This window comes from Nicotiana attenuata, unplaced genomic scaffold (assembly GCF_001879085.1).
Source record: "Nicotiana attenuata strain UT unplaced genomic scaffold, NIATTr2, whole genome shotgun sequence".
Classification (NCBI taxonomy): Eukaryota; Viridiplantae; Streptophyta; class Magnoliopsida; order Solanales; family Solanaceae; genus Nicotiana; species Nicotiana attenuata.
The window spans coordinates 164,644-173,303 of record NW_017672589.1 but is presented as its reverse complement, the minus strand read 5'-3'; the positions used below and the strand labels follow the sequence as shown (position 1 = coordinate 173,303).

The window sequence follows — 8,660 nt, the reverse complement described above, 5'->3', positions numbered from 1 at the left end:
TTGGTGAAAAATGTCATAAAATATTGTGACTTTTAATTTAAATGTCATTTATTAGATGGCAATTAATGACACATTTAATTTTAATTTCATCATATCAGTCAGCATTTGGAGGAAATAGACAGTACAAAATGGTAATAATTAAAAGTTAAAACATAATTTATTCCCTCCGATTCCCTCCTCCACTAAAATATTACTAATAATTCACTCTATGCAATTCCTATTTACTCTCTAAATTTTGCCCTCATTCTGCTCACTTCGCCGTCAATTCGTTCCTATCCATTGCTGCACTTTCCCTTCTCTTCCACCATCACCGGCCACCGTCTTAAGGTAATCCTAACTCATCTCTCTCTATCTCCACATTAATTTTTATATCTATATCTTTTTGTACCACCATGGTGATTCTGGTTTCACCAACTTTTGTTGTTTTTGTTACTCCTATATTTTTTTTTTTTGCACCAACTATCAATCTTATCCGAATATTCCTAAATAATTCATTCAATTATTTATTTTTTTATATGTTTTCTTTTCATTCCGTTTCTTTCTAATTACTTTTGTTGTTGAATATTTGATGTTTAGAATGATAAGCTCTGCCGTTGGGACTTACGCGGTGTGTGTTCTAGGTTTAGATGCATGTGTTTTGATATATATTGTTGTGGTTGTTTCGTTACAGATTGGCGTTGTTCAAGCTATTGTTCGTGAGGCCTATTTCAATTTTCACTCCTTCTGAAAGTAACCTAATAGTTAATCAAATTTTCCTCTTTTCTCTTTAGTTGCTTTTGGTGTTATTAATGAATTTATAGACGTTGAATAGTTCCATAAGGTCAGTTCAGTTTAATTGTCTGAATTTGTTAAATTTATTGTTACATTTCAGTTAGACCAATTTTTCTCGCCAACCTTGTCTATAGGCCTAGAGAGATGTTTTGAGACACCATTTAGCCTTGGATTTTTGACATCAAATTTATAAAAATTTTGAAAGGTTTAGTTTGTTGTTATTAAAGAGAATTGTTATGCCTTTTTATAATTGGATGCCCCTATAATGCTGTTAAAATTGGTATAGATGTTGTGAGTTATATATATTGTGTAAGAATTTGGTAACATCAGAATGCATAAAAATTCTTTATCACATCTGATTTTACTCGTTGTAGTTAATGATTTTATATTTGATTAGCTTCTCCTTGGTTGAAGAAAGCAAATTTGCTTATCCACTCGTGAGATTCCTTGTGTATTATACTAGTAACTATTGTTAAAGAATTATTGTAACCTCAGAGTGTATGAAAAATTCTTGATCAGATCTTCTTTTTACCATTTAAAATCAATGATAGTAGATTTTACTTTTCTCCTCATCTGTTAGACGAAAGCAAATTAGCTTATCCATTTCGCGAGGCCTTTCTGAGTACTACAATAGTTATACTCTAAAAATAAACTCTTAACAAATTAGCTTATCTTTGTTGAGATACTCTATGGACTAGAGTAGTTAAATTGTTAAGGATCTTTGTCGACTATAGTTATGATATTGTAAAAGTATTGCTTTGTTTTATCCCTTCCTCATATGTTTTATGTCACACCAAGATGAATGCTAACATTCCTAACACTAATAAGTGGTAATGTTTCCATGACTTACCTTACTAATTTAATTTTTGCTTTTAAATGAGTTGCAGAACAGAATAAGACAAGTTGCCATCCTTTTGGGATTCTAACACTTTTTCTTCCTTATGTTTCAGTTTAAATTGAAAGAAATGGAGATGTCTTGCCATGTGATAGTTGAATAGGTTAACTTATTGCTATAGTATCAGTTGTGGAAAAGATAGATTCATATTTGCAAAGGTGATCACTTATCCTCTGTTTAATAGAAGTTTTATGAGATCTTTGTTGTTTTGGGCAATTTCTTCTAATTGATGTTACTCAGTTTCTGCACTAGATGCAGCATGATGCAATAGCTTACATAGAAAGGAGTTGCAATAGTTTGTCTAGTTCCTCATAAACTTCTTAGAGCTCTGTATTCCTTAAGCTATCGAAGTACCATTGTTATAATTCTTCCCAGATTACAATCAAAAGACTAGAAATAATAGAGTTGAAAAAAATATACAAGTCATTTTTACTTTTTTCCCCATATTATATTGTTATAATTCTTTCTTATGTGGATTTTTTGTACAGGATGTCTGATCAATTAGTGACAATGGAATGCTTGACTTGTAAAAAGATGGCTCTGTGAATCGTCGTCGCTGTATTTTTTATACAAATTAAAGGAATTAATTCAAATTAGGAGTGATCTTAGTGTAGTTGTATGTTGACATCTTTTAAATTGTTCAAAGTTGTAAGGAGTACACTTAGTCGATCAGTACTTTTGTTCTTTGGATTCAGTACTGAAAGCATTCACTTTACCTATAATTTATCTTTGTTACATTGTGTATGATGTTTGATATTTATAAATGTACAAATAAGTATTTGTGTCATGTATAATTAAAAAAATAACAGAAATTTTTAATGCATTTCATATATTTCTAAAGAAATGTCGTATATGTTATGAAATAATAAAAGAAGAGTATTGCAGAGAAAAGTAGGGAGAGAAATTTTTTATTGATATTGGATGAATTACAATAGAATAGAACCCTCTATTTATAGGGAGAGGGTGACTTAGTCACCAAGCAATGAACCCTAGAATCTCTCTAAATATAGACATTCACCATAAATACAATTCTATTTATAACCCCCCTTGAATGTCTATTCAACAGATAATGTGCCTTGTTAAAACCTTAACTAAAATAAAACCTAGCGGGAAAAAAAATTCTAGAGAAGGAAAAAGAGTACATATATCTAACAATACGCCTTTTGGTTGCCTCGTTAAAAACCTTGCAAGGAAAACCCAGTGGGACAAAACCTTGTAAGGAAAAAAGAGTACAACGCGTATTAACTCCCCTTGATGAGAGCATTAATTCATATCTTTAAGCATTTGCATTCCAATCTTGTGCACCATCTTCAAAAGATTTTTGGTAGAGATCTGATGAACAAATCAGCCATATTAACTTGAATGAATATATTGCACCTTGAAATCATCATTCTTGATAGAGATGAATTGTCTTCATATGATCTTGTTGGAATCGTCAGTTCAATATCTTCACATAGAGGTGAAAACTCTTGCTATCATATTATCATGCATTGTCACGACCCCAAACCGGACCCGGTCGTGATGGCGCCTCTCGTGAAGACAAGGCCAACCGACACAATTTCTCAAGTCAACCATTTTCCATTAAAAGTTCTTTTTATACCATTTATAAACCGTTAATCTCATAATGAACATTTAAAAGAAAAATGCGGAAGAATTACACAAGCCCGACATCGGGGTGTCACTAGTCATGAGCATCTACCAAGGTCTGAATACAACAAAAACAGTAAAATGTACTAAGTACAAAAATGAAAATGAGAGGAAGGAAGCGGTGCTGCGAACGTCGTGCAGCCACCTTGCTAACTCTGATGACTCCGCGTCTGAGCAACCAACACCCGCTACCGGATTCCGAAATACCTGAATCTGCACACGAGGTGCAGGGAGTAATGTGAGTACTCCAACCCAGTAAGTAATAAGAGTAAATAAAGACTGAGCAGTAGGAAACAATGAATCCACATTTATGTTAAACTCAATAGGCACACAGGCTGCTAAATCAGAATACGAGTCAATCGCCTCTTTTAAAAATCCAGCTTTTGGTAAAAATCATTTAAAATGCCTTCCGACAGATTAAGTAGGGGTTCAATACCATTTTTAATAAAAGAGCTGAAAACCATAATCGGCCCCTCGGGCAAAACATAGTTCGTAAACAGCCCCTCGGGCAAAACAGGAGTCATAAACACCTCCTAACAAGAAAATCTCAGTGGAAATAACAAAGCCAAATCAGTGATTAAGTTCTGAACATCTCATAAACCCCAGCTTAAGTGAAAGTTGTTTAAAAACATTTATCTAACATTCTCGACAGAGGCTCAGTATAAAGATGAGTGAAAACAGTCATTAAATCAACATATTCGATAGAAACTAACTCTAAAGAGAAGTGAAAATCAATAAGTTCATAATCAGGCCCCTCAGGCAAACATCACTCATGTGCATGTATATATCTATCACCCCTCGGGCTAGCCTCTCAGTCACTCGTGACTCAACTCCTACCAATCAGTGCTCACACTCAGCACTCACGCTCAATAAATACCATATAGTAACCGCTGCGGCGTGCAACCCGATCCATATATCGCTGCGGCGTGCAGCCCGATCCATATACTTCGTCGACGACGCTCACTGGGGGTGTGCAGACTCCGGGAGGGGCCCCTTACGGCCCAAGCGTAATATTGCTGCGGCGTGCAGCCCGACCCATATAAGTATTGCTGCGGCGTGCAGCCCGATCCGTATCCATATATGTATATATATTACTGCGGCGTGCAGCCCGATCCATAGATATATAATCCTCACAACTAGGCCCTCGGCCTCTCTCAGTCATTAACCTCACCATCAGACCCTCAGTATATCTCAGTCATCAATCTCACAATCAGACCCTCGGTCTATCTCAATAAAATAGGGAACTCAGCCCAAAACAGTTTCCAGATTTTAAGAATATAGTGATAAATCCAGATCTGAGTAATAAACAGGTAACACATGACTGAGGACATGCTTTCAAACAATTAGAGTGATGATAGATAGTAAAAATGCCCTTAAGGGTATCAACAAGTCGGCACAAGGCCCCAAACATGGCATACAACCCAAAATATAATAACATCAAACAATTAACTATCAAATACGCATTAAAGTACTCGTTCGAGATGGACTAGGTCACAATCCCCAGCGGTGCTCTACCCCACGCTCGTCATCCAGCGTGTAAGTCACCTCAAAGTAACACAACGATGTGTAATCCGGGGTTTCAAACCCTCAGGACAGTATTTACAATCATTACTTACCTCGAACCGGCGAAATCTCTAGCTCGCGACGCCTTTTCCCCTCAAATCGGCCTCCACGCGCGTCGAATCTATCCAAAATTAGAGCGAATACATCACAATATGCTAAGGGAACAAAGCCCAAGCGAAAACAATTGAAAAATACCAAAGAATCCCGAAATTAGCAAAACCCGAGCCTCGGGCCCACTTCTCGAAACTCAGAAATTTTAACATCAATAAGTTCCTCATCTCCCCACGAGTCTATGCATATCAAGAATACCAAAATCGGAGTTCAAATGACCCCTCAAATTCTCAATTTAAGGCCTCTTATTCTCAAGCCCTAATCCTTCATTTTTAGCCCTTAAATTCCTTTAATTTCAGTCTTAATCCATGAAATATTACCATAAAAATGTGTTTTAGGTCCAAGATTCTTACCTTAACAAAGTCCCCTTGAAATCCCTCATCCAAATCGACTAAAAGCTCTCAAGCCGAAGGCAACAATGGTGAAATAACCCAAAATTGCGAAAGGAAATAACATATAAGATCTGCCCAGGCCTTTCCGCATCTGCGGTCCAAGTTCCGCTTCTGCGGTACCGTATATGCGGTCCAACCATCCGCTTCTGCAGAAATTCATTAAAGTCCAAAACCGCTTCTGCGGTCCAGTAGCCGCATCTGCGGCTCCGCAGATGCGGGCCCCCTACCGCATCTGCGGTTCCAATCTTCCTCTCCCAAAATCGCGTCTGTGGTTATCCTCTGGCATGTGCGACACCGCACCTGCGGTCCCCACACCGCAGGTGCGAAAACACCAGAAGCAGCATATTTTTCTGAAATCTCCCAAGTTCAAAATCTTCCCGTTAACCATCCGAAATTACCCCGAGGCCCCCGGGACCTCAACCAAAAGCATCAACACATCCTAAAACCTCATTCAAACTTGTTCCAATCATCAAAACACCTCAAACAACACCAAAAACATCGATTCACATCGAATTCAAGCCTAAGCTTTCCAAAAAAACTTCTGAAACACGTATTTGATCAAAAACCCATCCAAACCACGTCCAAATGACCTGAAATTTTGCACACACATCCCAAATCACATAACGAAGCTACAGCAACTCTCGGATTTCCATTCCGACCCTCGGATCAAAATCTCACCCATCAACCGGAATTCGCCAAAATACTAACTTTACCAATTCAAGCCTAATTCTACACCGGACCTCCAAAACCAATTCCGATCGCGCTCCTAAATCACAAATCACCTAACGAAGCTAACCAAATCATAAAAACTCCGATCCAAGCTCATATACAAATAAGTCAACTCTTGGTCAAACCTTTCAAATTCAAAGTTTTCAACTGAGACTGTTCTTTCAAATTCATTCCGATTTTCATGAAAACCAAAACCAACGATTTAAATCAGTCATAATGCATCACACGGGGCAAGTCATGCCCGAGAACTAGCGATCAAAGTGCAAAAGCTCAAAACGACCGGTCGGGTCGTTACATGCATATAGTTATAGCAAGATATATGTGCACAAATTGCACTGAGGATGTAGTACTTCATGACTATGAATTCTATATGCTTTAAGAAGTTTAAATCCTTGAGATATATAAGCCATATAATAGACTTTAGATGCATATCAAGTTTTCATGTCATGCTAGACATATAAGATATCGAAAACTGAATGCACATACCATTGACTTTATACTTTCAAGTGTTTGAACTGCATGTTCAAAACTACATGTCTTTCATATGAAAGCAATTCTATTTGAATTGTGTCTCTTCTATTTCTATATTTTTGTGTCTGTGTTCGACAGACTTAAAATTCTCATCTATACTTAGCGCTTTCATAGATGTCGTCGACGAATACTTTATATTGGTTCCAACCTTCTTTTTTTTCCATAAAGACATAACATAGAGATCTCTTCATTTATATTTTTAGGTACCTGAATCTCTCCTAAGATTTTATGAAGTGTTATGTCATGTGATCTTCTAGATCACTTGCCTCCTTTGTTATGATCATTTAGATCATTTGCTCATCTTCTTTATCGAGAAGTTTATTTGAAACCGATTTGTCTATACGCTTCAAGCGTACCATAGACTTTGTCCTTCTAGGACTTAAAAGGAGCATTTTCAATGAGAATATAGTTACTTTCTTTGGGCCAGCAAATGCGTCTAGCATGCTTTGCAATATATTGCAAATGAATTATCCTTTTATGAACTTCAAATTCATATTATCTTATTTGAGGATCTAGCTGTATAAATGATAATTCATTCCACGTAACTTTTTTTCAACTGTTTATCATGTCTCCCCCTCATGTTAGAAAACTAACTTGTTACCTCAACTTTGAGAATCCACCTTTGTGCGTTATGGTGTTAATCAAAATATACACCGCACATCAATAATAATAAGATGAAATTATTTGGTTCCTGACCCTGAACCACTTGTGAGGGGAGAAAATAATATACTTTGGTATATAACGTATATCAAACAATTTTGTTCTCATAAGGAATTGTTTAGCTATTAAGTGGAGGCACTCAATAAATTATTTTGCTAAACCAACTTATCAAGATGAACTATCTTGAATAAAAAATCTGGAAATTATACTTAAATCAAATTATTGAGCAAGTTACCTCGCAAACACCATGTTACGTGTTAATAATAATCGCACATGTAACCATCTCATAGATGCATCTTATGTGGTATACATGGCAGGTGAATGAGCCCATATTCACCTTTGATATTTCCAGCATTCATGGAATTCAATCCCAATTTTAGTTGGTATATTAATTAATGAGAACATGCAACATAAGAGAATTCGTAAAGAACTTTCTAGTTCTTTAATATTTACCCATGTGAATTCTCTTTCATTTTTGCACATCATACTTAAATTGATATGGGTAAACCAATTATGCCAACTGAATAAATTATCAATATTGATAAACTTTAGATTTACACCATGACGTGTGCAATTATCAATAAACTTGTATATGAGTTTTTATATCAATAAACTTCTCTTTATTGTGGCATTCTTCTGTTTGTGTAGTAGAAACTGGAGAATAAAGCGGGTAACTTTTCACATAAATATTACCCCGCTACAAGTTGTAGTAACAGAAGATATTAAATCTTTCCTTTATTTATAGTCTCAGTATGACCAACTGATTTCGCGAATACTTTAGAAACTCAATAAGTTTCTTTGAGACTTACTACAACACAACGTCTTATTGATAATCAATTTTCTCCAAAATAGTATAATTGGCTCTTCTAGAGCTCTCAATTAATTTTGTACTATCACATATTCATCAACATCCATATGGTGAATATCTCTTTTAAAGAGAAAGTTATACCATTATGGTTATGGTCAAAATTATATGCAAGATATGTTTCTTGCATTAATGTTATTCTTTAATAATCACATTGCCAAAATATTTTAGCGTACAATAGGTACGTGACCAATGATCATTCATGCTATAATAATGACACTATTTTCTTATATCATCTCAAACCTCCTTCTAGAGGTGAGTGCGTGGTATATTCACTACCTGTAACGATCCGACCGGTCGTTTTGAGCTTTTGCACTTTGACCGTCAGCTCTCGATCATGACTTGCCCCGTGTGGTGTATTATGACTTATGTAAATCATTGGTTTTGGTTTCAGGTTAATTGGAATGAATTTGGAAGAACAGTTCCCAGTTTGAAGCTTGAAATTTGAAAGGTTTGACCAATATTTGACTTGTTTGTATATGATATCGGATCGGAA

The 8,660-nt window shown here is 35.9% G+C and overlaps 1 long non-coding RNA gene across 2 annotated transcripts; it reads left to right on the top strand.

The window, feature by feature from the left end:
- Positions 1-216: 216 nt before the first annotated feature.
- On the top strand, positions 217-2,413 carry LOC109213771. Of its 2 annotated transcripts, XR_002066063.1 has the most exons (3): positions 217-327; positions 1,722-1,824; positions 2,155-2,413. It is a non-coding gene; the product is annotated as an uncharacterized LOC109213771 (long non-coding RNA). The 2 variants fall into 2 exon arrangements; XR_002066062.1 differs by having other exon boundaries at positions 217-1,824.
- Positions 2,414-8,660: the final 6,247 nt, after the last annotated feature.